General features: G+C 39.3%; 1 long non-coding RNA gene across 2 annotated transcripts in view; it reads right to left on the reverse strand.

Moving 5' to 3' along the window:
* Positions 1 to 436: 436 nt before the first annotated feature.
* The window catches only part of LOC123480125 (uncharacterized), a 28,831-nt gene continuing 8,470 nt past the window's right edge, over positions 437 to 20,797 (reverse strand). Inside the window, exons 2-4 of one of the 2 annotated variants that reach the window (XR_011650897.1) lie at positions 16,872 to 16,969; positions 15,039 to 15,106; positions 437 to 5,903 (exon numbers count right to left, since the gene is read on the reverse strand). This is a non-coding gene — a long non-coding RNA (uncharacterized lncRNA). The remainder of the gene's footprint in view (positions 5,904 to 15,038; positions 15,107 to 16,871; positions 16,970 to 20,797) is intronic. The other variant, XR_006656002.3, reaches the window with a different exon arrangement.

Genomic DNA, 20,797 nt, shown 5'->3' on the forward strand with positions numbered 1-20,797 from the left:
ATCAACACATTTAAAATACAAAGTATGTGCTCAGAACATTTACCATTCTCTGCCAACTAAATTATAGGCACTTTAAGAGCTGGGATCCTGCTATCTTGTGCATGTATAAGTCTAACATGGTGTTTAGCATATAATAGCTGCTTAATAAATAGTTTTTGATTGAAGAATGACTATTGTTGTTAAATATCTAGAGACAGAGATTCTGATTAAAAAATTAGTAAAATTATTGTGTCGGTCTCCCCAAAATGGAAAACCACTCTACAAAAATATTGAGAAAATAGCCATTTTCAAAAGTATCTTTTCCCATTTGAGAATAGTTTATATTTTAGAATGTGAAAAAGAAAAAACCAGAAAAACAGGATCTATTGCTATTAATTATTATACCACAGGTAAAGTAACAACTCAAGTATTATTGACTCAAGGATTAGAAGTTTATAGTATTACTCTCCAAAATGTTTCTTCAGCATCTTTCAGAGTAAATAAATCATTTTTTACTACATTCATATCTCATTTCCTTCTGGTCATTATCTAAACTATCACAGTTATGAAACTGTTGTTCTATTTTGTTGTTTTTGTTGCTGAAAAGTACTAAATAATGAATTTATAACATTTTGAGTCACAAGTTTTGGAAAAATAAGTATATGCTCCTCTTTTAAAGCTATCTAAATTCTGTTTTGATGTGTTTTCAAATGTTTGCCTTTTGGAGAGCTCTTGCAAAATTAAAAGCAGCGGTGAAAGAGTTCTTTGTCTGAGATCACCTATAAAACTGTTGGAAGCCTGACTGCGGTTAAGAAAAATAACAAAATTCCATGTTAAAATGACTTCCAGGAAAATCATTCCACTTTGTTTGGAAAAGGCCTGTCAGAATTCATACTGATGGGCACACACAGTATAATTGTAATCTACTGTTTTGTTAGTTTATTTGTTTGTTCTTTGCTTTTGCAAGGGGGTTTGGAGCTGGGAACTGGAGAAGTCCCATTTTTGGATTTATGAAAAGTTCCTAATCCATACATCTAATAAATGTTATTTCCATCTTCTCAGATCCTGTTCCAGGTACTGGTGATAATTAGGGAGTTAGATACACAAGCTTCCAACCCTGGAGATTCACGGCCTAGTAAATGAGACAGACAATAAACAAGTAAGCAAGTAAATCAAGAATAAAATTACAGGTTTTGATAAGCAACATGAAGAAAGTAAACAGGGTTCATGATAAGTAGTCCTGGGAAGAGGGGACCATTTCAGAGGTTTGTCAGGAAAACCCTCTCTGAAAAGCTGTATAGGTTAGAACTCTTTACGTTAGAAATAAAAAAAACAAAAACTGGCTTAAACAATAATGAGAATTTATTGATTTGTCTGGGAATAGGTCTAATTTCCTGCAGGGTTTGGTCTAGCAGCTCAAAATCATTCCAAAAGATCTCTGCTGTCTTCACTGATGAAGTCATCCATAGGACTGCACACGGTTGCTATGCTCCACTCCTCACCCTCACATACGTACACAAATATACTCCCATTTACGAACATAACTACTATCCAATAATCTAGGGAAAGAGGAAGGTCTTATCCAAAAGCTCGCAATGAATCAAAAGAAACTTTTTCTTTTCTCAGAAACCCTGATAAATGTCTTCTCACATCTCCTTGGCTCTGACTGGGTTACAGGGCCATCTCTGAACTGACCTCCATGGCCAAGGTAATGGAAAATGCTTATGGGCTCAAGCCAATCAGGACCACACCTGGAGCTGGATATGGGGTCCACTCCCCACTAACCACAAGTTTAAAAAGGGGTAAGGGTAGAACTCCAGAGGAAAATTGAGCCACTCTTTTACCAAAAGAGAGATGGATAAATGTTGGGTACAAAATGACAGATTCATCTTATAAGGAGATGACATTTAAGCTGCAAGATGAAGACATGTGATAAGCCAGTGAGGGAGGGTTTCATGTACCAGAAATAACAAGTGAAAAAGTCTGAAGCAGAAAAGAGCTCGACATGTTCAAGGGACAAAAAAAAGTTTAGGTATTTATAAAATATATAATAAATGAGCTATGGTAATTTCACCAAGAACTCTCTTCTAGCCCTGGCTGGTGTGGCTCAGTTGGTTGGGCATCGTCCCACAAAGTGAAAGGTCGCCAGTTCAATGCCTGGACTTGCAGCATGCCTAGGTTGGGATTTGATCCCCAGTAGGGGCCCATATGAGAGGCAACCAATTGATGTTTCTGTGTCACGTCGATGCTTCTCTCCTCTTTCTCCCTCCCTAACCCTCTCACTAAAAAACAAATAATAAATTTTCTTTTAAAAACATAACTCTCTTCTAACCACACACACACACAAACTGAGTGGTAATATGGCCACTTCAGGTCTGTTTTCCCATATTCTTATATTTTCCCTATAATAGCAAATAGCTTCACATGAGCTATTTCAATAATATAGGACCATAATATGGCATAAAATGTCACACATGGTATAACTAAATAATTCTATATAAATTGTATGTTTGATAGTTATTCAGGCAAAATTAGGGAATGTCTGAGTGGAATCACAAATTCTTATTTTAGATGTGTAGCGGCACTATTTTTCATCAACATTAGAAAGTATTTACATAGCAATCTAAAGTTTTGCCTGTTTTGCATACGGCAGTTGCTAGGTGATTGAACGACTATATGAGTATGCACTGAAATGACTCAAGGCGGATGACTTCCTTGTGTGCTATGTGAAGAAAATGCATTCAAAATAGACTCTATAGCTGACCGGAGAGCAAGGCAGACTGTTGCCCAGAGCCTTGGAAGCACACAGGGTGCCCAGCACCAACACTGTAGAAATCAGGTGAGAAAAGTGCGTTTCTCAAGTGGTGAAGGGCTGGAGAGCTCTCAAGTGTTGGAGACTGTTGCCTGAAGGCACTTAGCGCTGCCTCCGAAACCAGTTGGGGACAAGAAGTTCCACTGGAAAAACTGCTCCTTTGTATCTTCTTTAGAGGGGCTATTATCACACATGACAAAAGGACCCAATATGTGAGGCAGGAGTGGGTACATAACAATTAATTATATTTTTTCTCTGATGTGTATTTTGAACTTTTTCATAATAAAAAATTTAAACGAATTAATTAAAATATGGTCTGTACCTCTTGATGAGAGATAGTCAGTTGGTCATTGTTTTAAGTTGGAAGTAATCTAAAGGCCTAAAGAAAAGCTGCATGATCCAGATTTGCCCTCTTTAAAAGGACAGAGGAATAGATTTTTTTTTCAAACATTTAAGGGTAGGTTACATGTATCAAAGCTCTTTTCCTATAAACATTACAGTTTCCACATAGTTAAAAAAGACATCCTTTTATATATACACAGTACACATAAAGTGCCATAAGTTTAACACTATTACATTGTCTTTATTAAAATCCTGTCAATTTACATAATTTTGTCAACAAAGGTATTTTCTTTGCCATTCAGAACATGATTTACTAGGATAATTGTATTTGGTGTTCATGCTGGAAACGTCCTAAGTGCCTATCAGTAGATGAGTGGATCAAAAAACTGTGGTACATTTACACAGTGGAAAATTACTCAGCAGAAAGAAAGAAGAAGCTCCACCCTTCACAACAGCATGGATGGAATGTAATAAGCCAGGCAGTGAAAGACAAATACGATATGATCTCACTAACAAGTGGAACCTAACCAATAAAACAAAGAAGCGAGCAAAACAGAACCAGAGACATCAAAATAAAGAACAAACTGACAGTCACCAGAGATGGGGGAGGGGGGGAATCACAGGGAAAGAAGGGGCATGGTCAAGTCAAGGAACATCTATAAAGGACCCATGGACAAAGACAACAGCGGAGGAGGCTTAAATGTGTGTGTGTGTTGCGGGGGAGGGTAGGGCAGGGGAGATTAATGGGGGGAAAACGAGGACAACTATAATTGAACAACAATAAAAAAAGAAAAATAGCACATTCGAAAAAAATAAAAGGAGACAACTTTTTAAAAATCGTCAGAATCATGAGTCAGTCACTGCGGCTGACTCATCCCCATTCCATGATCCCATGTCCCCAGCCAGGCCCTGCAGGCATGGGTGAAGGAGGCCAGGTTCCTTAGGCCACCCTCCCCACTGTTTCAGGCTTTGTCTTCAGGGATGCATTTCATCAAGGTAGTAGGAAAGTCTTTTTATTGAGAAGGAAAATTTCTGTCAAAGAAATGTTTCTGTACAATTAGAGAAAATTAATTAGTCTACATGCTGCCACATTCTCTGGATAGTCTCTGTTCACTGTTTATCATAACCAAGGATATTTATTCTTTCCACATATATTTTTTCTTCTAATAGCTGAGTGATCTCTTCTGTGGGTGCTGTGTTTGAGTGATGTTTATGGAATATCAGAAGTTTGGGCTTAGAGAAAGGAAGGAGTCCTCTTCGGCCCCTACCGAGGGCCTACTTTGGTTTCTCAGAGGTGACCGGGGGGCTGGGAAGGAGGTTGACCTTGCTTTGCTCACCTGCCAGCTCAGGGTTATGTTACAAAGGAGGAGGCGGTAGGGAGGCCTTGTTCACCCACTAGAGACCTTTTCTTCCTTTCTCACCAGAGAGGTGAAAAGAGCTTGGTGTGAGAGGTTACAGGTGTGTCTGAGTATGTACATAATCACCTTGGGGACCTGACTATGTGTACTCAGGGTGGAATATGGGTTGTAGACAATATCTGTTGTCTCCTTTCCTGTCAGGAAGAGGCCAATGAGAGGAAAGAACAGTCCAGGAGGCAAAATAAGACTTGAAGAAGCAGTTTGCATTTATTTTCATATAGTGCTCAGGTCAATTTCTACAACTGGAGTGTGAATTGGATTCCCTACCATTGACTCCTGACTGGCTCTCCCTGCCAACCTTTCTGCACTGCCCCATCTTCATACCAAGACAGTGAAGCTCTGCAATGGATCACGGACAGGACATTTTTCCTGAAAACTGTGGCTTTTTGCATTTTAGAGAAAGTCTCCAATATCATTGAACCCAGAACAGTACATGGACTGGATTGGGGTATGTGTGGTAGGCAACACAGTTGTGTTGGATCCTGGGGTGGCTCAGGGCACAGACTAAGATTAGAGTAAACTCACTTAAGAATCTATCATGACTGTAGTGTTAACCTGTCTAAGAAGCAAACTTTAAACATGACAAATAGGTCTCCTTCTGAAGTGGGCACCCCAGGGAAGGGAATCCCCTTCCAACTGAGTCTCTCCAAGGTATCCAATTGGATGACACATTGCTAAGATAAGGTATTATCTTGCTATTAATGGTGGAAATGTTCATAGTGTCCTCTCTCTGCTTAGGGGAAAATGAGGTAGAGAGTAAAAAAAATGGTTTAGGTTTCACTAAATGAGGAGGAAGAAAAAAATTAAAAAGGAGAAGGATTCAGCTGGTTGGAAGGAAAGAGAATGTTCCCATTAACCCCAATCACACCCCTCCACATACAAACGACCTGATCCAGGCCCCACCTCCTTGAAGCTCATTAGCCACTGTCTGCATATTGATGTCACCCTGGAGGAAGGGTACAAGGATCTTGTCTTTGAGCACAAGATAATTTTATACGTATATTTTTGGCATGGTATGGCCTCACGCCCACTCTGGGGAAGGTAGCTATGATGTAGTCCTTCCAGCCATGCTGGATGCCAACGCGCAGGACATGCACACACTTTGGTCATTAGGGTTGAGGCACGGCCTTCCTAGTGTAAAGCTCTTGGTGAATCCCTGAAAGATTTCTGGAGAAACCTGCAGTTCATGCAGAACAGGTGAGTGGCTGCTCCCAGAGTGCACTGGTCCTACAGGTTGTCTGGGACCCCCATTCAATGCTTTTAAGTCGAAGTGGTCAGAAATACCAAGCAGGTCTTCCTCTTTATGCACATCCATGTTATCTGATAAAATCCATGACTTCCAAAGGGAATACCTGCAAGCAAAGAAGATATCGAAGGGATGGGACCACGAAAGAGGCAATAGTAACTTCTGGGGCCCAATAAAAAGTAAACTTAAAGGAGTCCCTTGAGCCACCTGATGTATCAACACCAGACTGCAGGCCTCAGATGAGAAGAGGAGGCAATGTGGATCATCCTGTCTCCATCCCAGTCTCATCATCCCATCCAAGCTCCCAAATTCATGGGCCCAGAACAGCAACCATTACAGAGAGAACCAGTGTTATAGACGAAGCAAAGCCTACAGACTGGCAAGATTAATTCCAGCTCTTAAAAATATAGAAAAGAATATTGCACAACCCTCATTTTTTTTATTATCATATCTTAAAGTTTAGAGAGGCTGAGTTACCCAATAAGTGAAAAATTCAGTATTACAGAAACCCATCTGTGATCGTCAGTCTGGGGATTCTTGCCATGAACCCACAGGAAACCTAAGGGCTGACTGACCGGTCAAGGGCACACCCAAAGTCCTCCCTCATCTCCACATTTTTCCTAATCTTTAGAAACACTGAAGAGGCAATGCAATCAGACAGGATTGAGAAAAGCAGGAAGCTAGTAAGGAGGAATCCCCTAATCTTACTCTACTTCTAGCTATATGTTTCTCCTTTGCAGGATCCATCCTATATAAGAAAACAGGAGGGCAAAACTCATTAACAGCAAGCATTCCAACATTCACATCATTGAGATTCCAGAAGGAGAAGAGAAAGAAACTGGAAATCTATTTGAAAAAATAATAAAAGAAAACTTCCCTAATTTGGTGAAGAAAATAGACATGCAAGTTCAGGAAGTACAGAAAGTCTCAAACAAGATGGACACAAAGACAACCACACCAAGACACATTATAATTAAAATGCCAAAGGTTAAAGATAAAGAGAGTATCTTAAAAGCAGCAAGAAGAAAGCAGTTAGTTACCTATAGGGAGTACCCATAAGACTATCAGCTGATCCTCAAAAGAAACTTTGCAGGCTAGAAAGGATTGGCAAGAAGTATTCAAAGTGATGAAAAGCAAGGACCTACAACCTAGATTACTCTATCCAGCAAAGCTATCATTTAGAATAGAACGGCAGATAAAGTGTTTCCCAAACAAGGTAAAACTAGAGGAGTTAATCACCACCAAGCCATTATTACGTGAAATGTTACAGGGACTTATTTAAGAAAAAGAATATCAAAACTATGAACATTAAAAGGGCAAAAAATTTACAAATATCAACAACTGAATCTAAAAAAACAAACTCAGCAAATTCAGAACGGGAACAGAATCATACATACAGAGATCATTGGGATGGTGGCCAGTGGGGAGGGGGTCTAGGGGAATAGGGGAAAAGGTGAAGGGATTATGAAGTACAAATTGGTACATACAGAAGAGGCAGGGGGATGCTAAGAGAAGTATAGAAAATAGTGTTGCCAAAGAACTTATATGCATGACCCATGGACATGAACAAAGGAGGGGGTATCGTCCAAGAGTGTGGGAAGTGCTGAGTGCAGGGGGGCAAAGGGAGAAAAGTTGGAATAACTATAATAGCATAATAAATAATACATAAATAAATAAATAAATAAATAAATAAATAAATAAATAAGGAGCTATTTCTCTTTTAAAATAAAGTTTTGAAAAACTTTGTGCCCAAACCTGGGGTTCATAGTGTTCAATTTCAGGGTCATTGTTCCCTTTGTATAGATTTGTGCTCCAGGCGTGAACAGTGATATAAAACACAATGAGAATGGGGCTTCCTGCAGTTATAGGATCCCAAGTCCTACACCCTACACTTAATATAAGGCTAATCAAAATGCATAAACTAAAAATGCATGAATGGACTGGAAGCTTGGTGTGGAGTGGCTCTGGTCTATACATTTTTGGGAGTTGGTGTTAAAATGTTATAACTTGTCATAAACTCAATGGGTAAAAAGTGGCATGTTGGTGTTTTAATTTATAATTCCCATAAGTTTACTTGTCATTTGTGTTTTTAAATGAATTTCCTATTCCTTACCTTTAGCTTATTTTTCTATAAAACTGCTCTTTCTTTTTCTTTCTTTCTTTCTTTCATGGTTAATAGGCAGGGTTTTTAGAATTTTAAACTTTTTTCTTTATATGTTTTAAATATTTTTCCATGTCATTTGTAGTTTAACTTTGTTTTTGGAGTCTTTTACCACATAGAAATTTTACATTTTTGTGTATCAAGTCTGCCAAACATTATCTTTTTGGCAGTGTTAAAAATTCTGATGGTTTTAAACACCAGACAGATAACACCAATAAGTGAAGTGGTTCAGGAGAGGACTGGGTGAGCTAGAAAGCATTTTTTAAAATAGAAAGCAGGCATTCCTTCTTTAAACAAAGAGGGAAAAGCCCTAGGTTATAGACACAGCTGAGCAGGTTTTTGTGTGCTCCCAGAGCGCTGGCAAAGGTACATAGGCCTTGTAGAAGGGTGCATGGTCATGTCGAGCTTGAACTTGAAAGCATACCAAAGCTACGAAAGCAACCTCTCATGGCTGAATGGAAGAAGATGTGACTTGCCTAGGTTGGGACTGGCCATTCTTCACATGTCCACTTTAGCAAAGAGGAAATTGTTGTTCATCCAAGTTTGATGCTTGGGATCCCAGGTAGTGCAATGTGAAGGTAGCATCCAGAAAGACATTGCGTTGAAGTCTGCTTGTGGTGATTATAAGTAAATACCTTTATTTTCCCTCTCTTTTATACCCACTCTTTCATCCTTTGCCTAGTTAATTTGGATTCGTTCCAATCTCATCTTAAAACTTCCTTTAACTCTTTTTTCCTGGCCTCTCCTTGTCCACCGCACCTCCATCTGTTTTGAGGCCCCTCATATATGATGCCATAGCAAACTGCACTTTCCCTGTCACCCTATTTATCACTTCAAAAGACCATTATCTGTTCATTGCCTACCTTTCTGACTGCATCCCATGCTACCTGAAGCAAAGACAGCTACCTGTCTTGCTCACAATTTTATTCCCAGCACCTAGCCTAACACAAAGTAGAAGCTAATACTGATTTCTGACATGAATGAATAATGAGTGCATGGCTGTGCAGGAAGTACTGCATCTGTCTCATATTTTCATTCAGCACAGGAATTTATAAGGCAAAAGTGGTCTTCCACACTGGGCCAAGAAGTGCTTTCTGGTTCGACAGTGACACAGACTTTGTCTCCAACAAAAACTGGAGAACTATGAAAACAAACATATGGTCACTTGAATCTGTCTCCCTGTTAGCTAGGGAGAGCTCAACTCAAATTTCATCCCAGAAACTAACCCGTGTTACTTTGGTTGTTTATTTATTTTTTTAACTTGAAAGGGAATCAAAATGCTAACATGGAACGCAAACTGCTTTAAACAAACACAAAGGGGTGGCGGCAAAGAGGAAGAGATGGAAATAGAAAAAAACAGTGAAAATAAACTGAGTAAAACAGCATTTCAAAGCATATTCATATTCTGAGACAACAGGTAGCTATCTGGCTCTGGTTCTCATGATGTAAAACATCTGACAAAGTTTGTTGATTTTTAATAGAAAAAAATAAAAGCAACCTCTGGATTTGAATCTAGACTTTTTCTTAGATATAAGTAAAAAACAAAATATCCTCTTTCTTTTTCCTCAGCAGGAATCTCACCCCCAAAAAAAGAGAAGAGGGAGGGAGAGGTTCTGAAATTTTGTTTTTATGAATAGGATTATGCTATACAGACTAAACACAAATACAAGGAAACAGCAAAAAGATTAAGGAATAAAAAGAAAAACTCTACCTGCTTATTTTAATGATTCTTTAAAATATTTTTAATGCTCTTAGGAAGGAAACACAGTCTTTATCTATTCAAAATGAGCAGTTATTGTAGGCACTCCAGGGATATCTGTACAGTGGACCCTTCCCTATTCTCTCCCTACCCACTCCTCCCATGCTCACCCACCAGCTATGACTGCAGCATCCCCCATAGGAAAGATGAATCTCAGGGACCATATGATGCCCTTTCCCTGACATAGGTGATTGAATCAGGGCCAACAGCTTTCCCCACTGTACCAATCAAACATATTCTCTCAATTTGAAGTAACAGAGAGACAGAATTTGGTTTCAGTTCATCCCTCTTTATAACTAAAAGAAATTTTTGTGGTTTCAACCACTAATTTATTTATTTATTTATTTATTTTTATAAGTCGTAACACCATAAAAGTCCTAGAGGAAAACATTGGCAGAAAAATCTCAGACATTCCACGCAGCAACATCCTCATAGACATGTCCCCTAAAGCAAGGGACATAAAGGAAAGAATAAACAAATGGGACCTCATGAAAATAAAAAGCTTCTGCATGGCTAAAGAAAACAGCACCAAATTACAAAGAGAACCAACAGTATGGGAAAACATATTTGCTAATGATATACCTCAACCACTAATTTAAATATGATTCCACAGCAATATAGCAGAGAGAACAAGAGAAAGAAGGAAGGAAGGAAGGAAGGAAGGAAGGAAGGAAGGAAGGAAGGAAGGAAGGAAGGGAGGAAGGAAGGAAGGAAGGAAAAGAAAGGAAGGAAGGAAGGAAGGAAGAAAGAAAGAAAAAGAAGGGAAGGAAGGAAGGAAGGAAGGAAGGAAAGAAGGGAGGGAGGGAGGGAGGGAGGGAGGGAGGGAAACAAAACATACTGAGGATTTCCACAGAGCTGAGATAAATGTACATTAACCCTAGATAGGTTCTCAAACAAGGTGACTCAATACATTTTGATCTATTGAAAGTCAAATCTTGCTCTTGGGATTAAATATTTATACATTCTGAAAATATTTACTGCAAAGCAATTTATTGGTCTTGAAATTCTAAAATGGTTTAACAGCTTCATTTGAAAAAATTTCTATCACATCCATCAGTTATTATAAAATTATCTATGAATTTTGAATTCAAGTATGAATCCAGATAGAAAAAATTAAATAACTGATTTCCTTTGGAAAATATGTAATAAAACAGAAGGCAATAAAGCCATTTCCAAGAGCATTTAGCTATTTTTTAAAAATAAAATTTCATTAATAGGTACTAATATGGTAAACAATTAAATTTTAGGTAAGCCAACATAATTAATTATAAAAATTATACATTTATTCTACATTTATTGAAATACACTATATGCTAGGCCCTCTACTAGGCAGTGAGGATATAGTGGTGAACAAATTAGACATAAATCCCACCACAAGGAATTTAAATTCTAGAGGGGAAGATAATAAACAGAATTAATAAAATAAGCAGCATAGTCTGTGTTATAGTGATAAAGTAGCATGAAAAAGGTGAAATAAAGAAGGAGATGGTCAGGGAATCCCTCAATGAAAATCTTACCTCTGCATAAAGATCTGAATGAGCCTTTAACTTCATTCATGTAGTCTAAACTTTTAAATTGAAATGATAAATTGAACTGACACTTATTTCATAAAAGCAAAAACAGCAAGAGGAACTCTTCTTTGGTGAGAGAAAATTTTCTGTCTCCAGAGTGAGCAGCCCTTGAAGGTGGTGCCACTGAGTCTTTGTCCTCCTGGCAAATGACATTCAAGTCCTGTGCCACCTTCAGAGACACCAGGACTCTCAGGATTCATCATCCTTCCTGTCTGATGTCCCCTCACTGGGTACAGACTTGTAATATAAACTAGGCTTTCTTCTCTAATAAACTATAGTCTCCTTGAGGTCTCTTTTTTTTTTTTTTTGGCTTTATTTCCTCTACATGTAGTGCAAGAACTTGTTTATTACAGGCACTCTTTATTTAATAACTGAACAGATACACATACCCAAAGAGTTAATATAAACAACTATAAAACACATACCTCAATATTGGCTAGATTATCTCTGGCCCAGAGAATAGGGCATCCCTGCCTATAAATCCTTCATGGGATTCTCACAGCCAACAGGAAGAAGGGTTAGAAGATCTTCACTAGGCTTCACTGGTGGTCTTCAAGGTCACCAGCAGCTGGGCCTTGCCCACTTTCTCAGCCTTCTCTCCCACCACCTCTGCTCACCAGTCCTAGTCCGGTCATGCAAACATGCTTATCGTGCTTCAAAGCCAAGTCTCTGAGCTTCTGCAGAGGCTGTTTCCTTTGCCTAAAGTTCTTGTTCTTCTCATGTGTCTAGTAAACTCCAACTCATCTGAAGAATCTGTTCCAGCTTTGCTTCCTCTGAAGCCTTCCCTGATTTCCTCCAGTAGAGTTACTCATTCCTCTGAGCTCCCATATTGCCTCATCCATTCCTCAGTTTCAATATTTACATCACCTTATGGTATGGCTGTTTCCTTGTCTGGCTTCTCCACTTGACTGAGAATTATTCGAGGTTTGATACAAGTTTATTCATTTTGTACCCTCAGTGGATAGCAACCGTGTGAGGCAAGTCTCCAATGTACTTGTTCCCGGATGCCATTCTGCATATTGAGTTGTGGCTCACATTCTAGAACCACACAAATTTAAACCAGGCAAATCATTTATCTACGGAGCCAGGATCTCTGAAATCCATGGTGGTAGAACACATATGTGGCATGCTCTTTGATGTGGCATTAAAGGTGTAAAACACATTCAAAATTAGCAATATGAATGACTAAATGGAAGAATTTAAACAAGAGGTTTTAACTAGGGACATTCAACAGTCTGGAGACATTCTTTGTCATTGTAATTTGGGGAGTAGAGCTACTACTGGTATTTAGTGAATAAAGGCCAGGGATTCTACTAAACATCCTACAAAGTGCAAGGCAGCCCCTTAAAAAACTATCCAGCCCCAAATATCAACAGTGTAAAGTTGAGAAATATTGACCTAGTCCTCTTAAGAAACTATAATTTTTTTAAAAAGTTACTCTAATTACAAGTTATGATGGACTCTTTGCAGATGACTGCTTCCCTAGTCAACTTCTGAGAATGTACAACTTCTAAAAGTAGTCGTAAAACATTGTATTCTGAGCTGAGGGAACTGTTGGTCCCAGGAAAAAGGGAAGGGCCAGGTTTTCATGTTCTACATTTGATCAGTAGCAATTTGAACTCTGCTAAAACAACTAGATGATAATAATCATCATACTCAATCTCAGAAATATTTGGATGAATTATTAATATCATTCTTAATGTATTATTGCTGATAAATGGATGAGAACTTTGGAAAGAATAACTCAACTACTTAGCAACAAGATTACCAACCTTTGTAACATTTTAGCAATGCATACTAGACTCCAGTAGTTAAAAAATAAGGAAACACATCAAAGCAGAATCAGGAATGTGAAAGCACTCTAAATGATGATGCCTAAGATTAACCAGTCTCCCAGACCCCAGAAATATGTCAAGAATCTGAAGAGACTAGCAATACTCCAACCCTACTTACTTATTCCAGTGACACGAAAGCAATGTAGTAGGAAAGCAAAATTCTACCTCTCTCTGTAGCTTCTCATTGACCATATTTTGATTGTCTAGAGGTGATCTGCCCATAGATTTCCCTTTGACATACAGAATCTAACATTTTAAAAACTGAGCTTGTCCTTTTTTCGTAATAAAATGGAGGTCCTGCGTCACCTGGGCTCACAATCCTGTTATCTTATATTTCACGTCTACACTTCAGCCTCAACATCCAACTACCCTCTGGGTTTGTATCATGCAGTGTCTTTTAGATTTGGTCCTTTGTCCCATTTATTCCTTTTTATGTCGGCTTTTCAAGCCATTACCTTAATGTAGGTCTTTATCGTTTGTATGCCTAGATTTCTGTAACAACCTCAGGCAGTACCCTATTAGGTAGTACCTTCCTGATCCACTCTGTTCCACGTGGTATTGTAAGAACAACAACCACAGCAATACTGATAATTCTAGGCTGCTCGTAGCTTGGGAGTTTATGGCTCACGTTTTGGGGTCAGACTGCCTGGATTTCAAGCACTTACGTACATTATTTAATACTTGTAACACACCAATGAAGTAGTTACTATGATTATTCCCATTTTACAAGTGAGAAAACTGAAGATCATATGTCTAGTAGGCACGGAGCCAGGATCTGTCCCCGCCTGCCTGACTCCACAGTCTGAGCCCTTACCATTGTGTGCACTGCCCACCGTCCAGCCCCTTGCCCAGGACTTGGGGAGTCCTACATCCACACCGTGAGGCCACTCTCTGTAGACCCGGATCCCGTGAACCCAACTCCTTTTCTCTTTCTGTATCACTTTTGCATGTAAGGGGCTGGTTGCTTTTATTTTATGCTGCATATGTAGTGACTTGTTTTTTAATTGTTCTCAAGTAGCTCAATTTGCTTATATTTTATCTCTAGGTTTAAGTTTTTAAAAGAACTTTGTTATTTTTCTACATTCTTCCAAAGTACCTAGTATAATACTCATGACTATGGAGTGCTTTAAGACTAATCTTTTAATTACTTTCATGAAAACACTTTACAAATAAAAAATATATAATGAATTTAGGTGAATAGCTAATATGGAGCATTATTATGAATATAAAAATTAAGTTGGAGAGTTCCTTACAGGTCATTAAAGCAAGCTAGATTTGGAGATCCTGAAACCAGTAAAGTCTTAAAGCTTCATTTGTGAATGTCAAATACCGGCAGGAAAAACAGACTTTATATTTCCAATTATATAACTGGCCTAATCATTCCATAATACTGCCTAGCTTGAGGCACAAAAACTCTCAATACTTTCAATTCCATGGGCCACTGAAATTGGAACCTAGAATTAGAAGTAAACAGTGGCGGGCAGCCCTACTATTTGTACAGTTGCGGCATTTGGGCAAAAATCCTGGGGAGAATGGAGACTGGCACCCTGCTCCACTCAGTACCACTCTCACCACTGTGGCTACCACTCAGAAGTCTCTAACGGGATTAGCAGCTGCAACAAGTCATCATTATGGGTCTTTGGTTTGGCTCACTTTACCAATTCATGTAAGCTCAGACGTGGTCATTGCAGTTCACGCATTGTCTGTCTTGTGTACCCATAACGGGTAACTCAACGTATTGAATTAATGAGTGGGTTCAGAAATTTATGTTCTCTCTACATAACAGTAATAACAGCACTAATATCTGTCATTTGTTGGATTGACAGTATAGCATAGTGGTTAAAAATCCAGCTCTCTCCAGTCAGATTGCCTGAATCCACACACCAGCTATTTGTTTTTAGGAAAGTTACTTAACTTTTCAGACTCGTGGGTTCTTCACCTATAAAGTAGGCCTAATAAAAGTTACTACGGTCCACAGGATTTCTGGAAGGATTCAAGGAGAAAACAAATGTTACACAATTAGTATAGTCTTATACGTATTAGTTAAATACTCTAAAAACTGTAGCTATTTTTGGGTGCCCACTCTATGTCAGCCATTGCACTGGGGTTTCTCAATCTTGGCATGATTGACATTTGGGGCCAGATAATTCTTTGCTGTGGGGGGTTGTCCTGTGCGTTGCAGAATGTTTAGCACATCCTTAGCCTGTACCCACCGAAAGTCAGAAGCACCTCCCACGTCATGACAATCAGGAGCAAAGTCAGCCCCGGTCGGGAGCCACTGCGCTAACCTCAGCTCTTTGCAAATATTTTATTGATTCCTTAACATACTCTGACAAGGTCATATGCCAATGGTATTATCTCCATTTTACAGGTAAGGGAATGGCAGCTCAGGGATGTTACTAACTTGCCCAGGGTCACTCAACCTGCCCCAGTTCAGCTGACACCATAGTGTTGGCTGTGCATTATACCTCCCTAATGAAGGTGATGCTTCTCTTCGTGACTCATTCTTGGCTTCTTATCTACAAAGGCACTACCTGTAGGCAGAGGTCAGGAGGACCTTCAGAGGATAATAGTGAAGCCAAATCTCACTGCTACAGAGTCATGAAGTGACCTCAGAAATCCCCACCTCATGCTCATAATCCAAGCCAGAGCATTTCTATGCAGAGCAACAGAGTTTTGATAAATCCCACCAGGAGTGGGTAAACAAGCAAAAATGGCATTATTCTAAACCCCCTCAAGAATGTGAACTAAAAATATATAGGACCCCTCTTTAATCCCTCCCTCTCCCTCAGTTTCCATGTCAAGTCCCTCTCTAAGTAATAGGTATGCTCTTCCATTTAGCTTCTCTTTGTTTCCACAGACTCCACCTCATCTCTGGCCCTCACAAGAGACAGCACCCAAAATGCTCACTGGCTCTCCCTATGCCACAGTTCATTTAGCATCCTGCTTGCAGGCCAATTTCCACCAGAAATTAACTACACCAAGTTACTGCTGTACTAGAAAAGCACTAATAAACCCTTATTTTCTGAAGCATCATGTTTAAATTTCACTAACTGACATTCAAGACCTTTGAAATGCTTTCTCACTCTACCCCTTGTCATTCTGTCTTCTACATCCCCCGCCTACTCCCATTCACCATCTCACCACCTGACCACACTCCTGGCTATCCTACCAATTGGCTGAGGGAACCCTTGCTCGTCTGTGCTCCTCATCCTGTGGCTTCCATGTCCCCTTCTCAATTCCTTTCTGTCAAAATCCTAACCTCTCTTTTAGGCCCAGCTCAGACTGAAGCCACTCCACAAAGCATTCTCCATTGCAGCTTCATCAAGATCTTTCCATTTAAAGGTGTTGGCAGCCCTGCCAATCTATCCTATACCACCTAGCACCTTAACTTAACTCTCTGGTATGTGCTGCAGTTTCATGCTTTCCCAAACGCATTATAATCATGGTATATGCCAGTACCATATCTCACATTTATCTCAGAGAAGGTCCTCAATGAGTCCTGACAAATTTACTCCAGGGAAGCCTCCTGCTGCTGTAGGAATAGTGGCAGTGCACACAGGCTTGTGTGCCCTGATCTTATCTTTATACCCTATATGATGTCACCTCATACGGTTCACCGCTCCTGGGAGACACCATCTCCAGCACACCTGCTTTCTGCCGACTCATTTTGAGCCTGAGCCCTCTGTTGGCCCTTAGCTCTCAAGACTCCTTGGTCTCCTTTTCTTATCGCCACACCTTGACTTACTTCGGCATCTCAGTCTTTGATGCTGACCTTCTTCCTTGGGAGTAAATCCAAATCACCACGCTGAAGTTAGCTCTTTATGGCCTCTTTAATTGCCATCTCTGGAAATGGAAATAATGACATCATCTAAGCCAATGATTCCCAAAAATAACTGAGGATAAGACCATATGAGTGCTTATGAAACATTCCGATGCCTGGGCCCTCCCTGCTTCAGACCTACTGCATCAGAGTATTCAGGATATGGGCCTAGACATTAGAATGCTTAGCTAGCATTGTGGGTGATTCTTATGATCAGACCAGTCAAAGAAACATTAATCTAAGATACTGGGTAACATTTTACCAGCTGATCTAATGAGAGATTCAGGCTGAACTGCCAACCAGAAATTAGGCATCCTAAAAAAAAATGATTTTGGGGGCTTAGCAGCGTCCTTCCTTATGAATTTCCATTTTTCTGGCTATTAATATAAGAAAGTATGTCCTACCAAATAGACCACTAATATAAAAACTTGCCATGTGATTTTGAACAAGTCACTTGAGAACTGTGAGTTTCAATTTCTCTTTCATAGAAAAATGGAGGGTTGGGGGTTGGGCCAGATCAGCAGCAATTCTCTTTCACGGATACACATTAGAATCACTTCAGGAGTTTTTAGAATATATCATCCTGCCCTGGCCGGTGTGGTTCATTGGTTAGAGCATCATCCCTTAAACTGGAAGGTCATGGGTGCGATTTCAGGTCAGGGCACATGCTTAGGTTGCAGGTTTGGTCCCCTGTCGGGGTGAGTATGGATGGCAACCCGTCTATGTTTCTCTCTCACATCAGTGTTTCTCTCCCTCTCTCTCTTCCTTCCTTCCCCTCTCTCTAAAATCAATAAACATTTCCTCAAGTGAGGATTAAAACAAAAAGAATATACCATCCCCAGGGATTCTAATTTAATTGATCCAAGTAATTATGTTGTATAACTGAAGTTAAAATAAACTGGGTGATTTTTAAGATGCCTTCCAGTTCTAAAATAACTCTGATCTAATAACTCTACCATTTTTTAATTCTTCTGTTAACTCTAGAAATATATGACATATGTAAAAACATATATACTTTTTAATTCCACGTTTTTAATGACATCTTTGTTACATATTAGATGTTCATGTAGGAAAGAGACTGAATAACTTTAAAATACTCTTATGAGTTATTACTACCATAAAAATATTCAGGAGTGTAATTAAGTCTTTTAAAATCTGTAGGCCCAGATATGAATAGCAGCAGCCCAGTTGCTAATTAAATCAAATACTGTACAGGGATTTACCTATCCATTCCTTCATTATTTCAAGTAATATTTATTGTTGGGTGCCTGCTATCTATCAGCCCCTTTGTTAGTTACTGGTGCTATTGCAATACATGAGAAACACAGTCCAAGCTCGCATGGAAAGATAAACATTGTGTAAATATTACCAATGAGATTAGCATCACAATGGCATACAGAGAGCTGCAAGAATACATAAAGGGGACCTAACCTACTCAGCAAAAAAGACTTGTAGAATGCAGTGAGCATTAAGGTGAAACCTCACAAATTAATTGGACTTAAATGTCTGTGGGGGCAGGGTGAGCAGCATGTTGGAAGGGACTGAGGGGGAAAGGGCTTGCAGTGCACTGGGAACAGAAGTAAGACCAAGGAGGCTGAAACTGGTAAGTGAAGGGGAAAGTGGCACACTGGGCTGTGTAACAGAACTTAGAATATATTCTAAAATACCCAAGTATCAGGATTTAGAATTTGTTCCAGGAGCACTGAATATTTTAAGCAGGGTGCTGAAGTAATCTGATTTAAAAAGCTTGAAGTCCCCACAGTGCTTGGAGTGGGTACAGGGAAAACAGACTATCCTAGCAGTCGGGAAATATGATGGACTAAAGTGGTGTGAGCAGAAGATGGAGAAAGGTGAATAGATTCAAGATATCCATCTAAGGAGACTCAGAAGGGCATAATGATTGATGGGCTGTGGGAGAATGGGCTGTGGGAGGTCCGGGAACTTAATGAGTCAAGGTTTCAAACTTGAGTAACTGGTTGGGATGGCTGTACCATTTGCCCAGAGGAGGAGCAACTTCAGTAGAAAACATGAATTCAGTCTGGGACACAGTGAGCATGAATCATGAGTGAGTAAAGGAAGTAGAGGTCTTGTTAAATTGGGTCTAGAACTCAAAAGACAGACCGGGACTGAAGTTACAAATTGACAGTGGTCAACATATCGATGACAACGGAAGTCATCAAAGACAGATGAAATCATCTACTACGTGTCAGGGACTCATGACAGGTGGTAGGGCAATAGATGTACTGTGTTCCAGTGACTCACCTTCCAACAAAAGCAACCAGGTATGATCAGTGACTGAATTTTAGTTCCATTGCCATGAAAACTACCCCGGAAATCCCTGTTATTGATCATAGTAGGTATACCCTTCTCTTTTCTACTGTCTGAAGGTTTAACTCCCAAATCAACCCCAACACTAGAAATTCAGCTAAAAGTAGAATAGCCTATACTTTGTTCTAAGAAAGCGGGCTTCTACAGAAAGTATCTCTTAAGCCTCTAGGAGATTTTACTTAAATCTTAAAAATAAAATTTATAAGTTAAAATATATTTACACTACCATCACACCTTTTAAATATCATCGAACATGAAGATCCAGGGAGGAAATTGCAGATTTTGTGCTTGGCCATCCCCATGGTGAAGTGAACTTTACAGTTTACAGCATTGTGATCACAAAGCCCAAGGTCTGTTAGGCCTATGCCACATGTAAATAGGTCCACAGTCTAAGAGGTTCTTGAGACATGGTCTGTTTTGAAAATGTACTTTGTAGTTTAAAAGAGCACTGCACCCAACAACTAAGCCTTCTGTTTGAAAGTTCACTGATAGCAGAAATAATCACCAATAAACCTAATGGAGCTTGACATTTCTGAGATCTGACCCTTCTCCAATTATCCTTTTTCCTTCCCTATTACTTTTTCTTCCCCCCTTTTCTCCCCTCCCTCCCTTCATTACTTTTTTTTCTCTCTCTCTCTCTTTTCATTTTTCCTTCTTTCCACAGTTTCTGCCCCAAAGCTTTTATGGAATGAGACAAGGCACACGTATGTTACTTACACACCACATACAATGCTAACGGCCCGTCTCTGCAAGGCACTTTGACAGAACCACAGCATTCATATTAGAAATGGAACAGATCTCATAGATCATCCTATCTCATTCACCCATTTTACAAATAAAGAAAGAGAAACATTCTTGATGTTCCACCGACATGCTTGAGAATCATCTTAACGTTTATTTGGTCGTGATGTTAGATTTCATACAATAATGGCAGACACTTTCATATTATTTTATTATGGCAGGAGGCCTAGAACTGCACTAACCAATATAGTCAGCCATTAGACACATGTGCCAATTGAGCCCTTGAAATGTGCCGAGTCTTAATGGAGATGTGCTATAAAATACATAAGGGATTTTGAAGAAGGTATAAAAAGAATGCAAAATATCTCATTAATTATGCTTATATCAATTACATGGTGAAATGATAATGTTTGGATATATTGAGTTAAATAAAATATATTATAATTAATTTTACCTTTTTTATGTTTTCTTTTCTTTTTAAAAAATTTTCACCTGAGGGAATGTTTATTGATTTTAGAGAGAGAGGAAAGGGGAGAAAGAGACAGAAACATCGATGTGAGAGAGACACTTGGATCAGTTGCCTCTCATACACACCCCCACTAGGGATTGAACCTGAAACCTAGGTGAAACCTAGATCTGTGCCCTGACCAAGAACCTGCAACCTTTTGGGGCAGGAGACAACACTCCAACCCAATGAGCCATCTGGCCAGGACTATTTACTTTTTCTATGTGGCTACTAAAGGTTTTTCTATTAATTACATGGCTCACATTTGCCACTCATG

The sequence above is a fragment of the Desmodus rotundus genome, chromosome 2 (assembly GCF_022682495.2).
Source record: "Desmodus rotundus isolate HL8 chromosome 2, HLdesRot8A.1, whole genome shotgun sequence".
NCBI lineage: Eukaryota > Metazoa > Chordata > Mammalia > Chiroptera > Phyllostomidae > Desmodus > Desmodus rotundus.